Raw genomic sequence first — 354 nt, forward strand, 5'->3', positions numbered from 1 at the left:
ATGTATGAGAAACCTTCGGCAAACAATAAGGTATTTCTCATGAAGAAACTCTTTCATTTGAAGATGGAAGAAGGTGGCCTGGTTGCCGCACATGTGAACGAGTTCAACACGATTGTCAACCAACTGTCATCGGTTGAAATCGAATTTGGTGATGAAGTGCGAGCACTGATTTTGTTGGCATCTCTGCCAAATAGTTGGGAGCTAATGAGGGCAGCGGTTAGTAATTCTGTGGGTACTCAAAAGCTTAAATTCAATGATGTTAGAGATCGTATCCTTGCTGAGGAAGTTCGAAGGATAGACTCTGGGGAGGCATCAACGAGCTCTGCTTTCAACGTGGAAAACAGAGGGAGAAAC

This window comes from Brassica oleracea, chromosome C3, assembly GCF_000695525.1.
Source record: "Brassica oleracea var. oleracea cultivar TO1000 chromosome C3, BOL, whole genome shotgun sequence".
NCBI lineage: Eukaryota > Viridiplantae > Streptophyta > Magnoliopsida > Brassicales > Brassicaceae > Brassica > Brassica oleracea.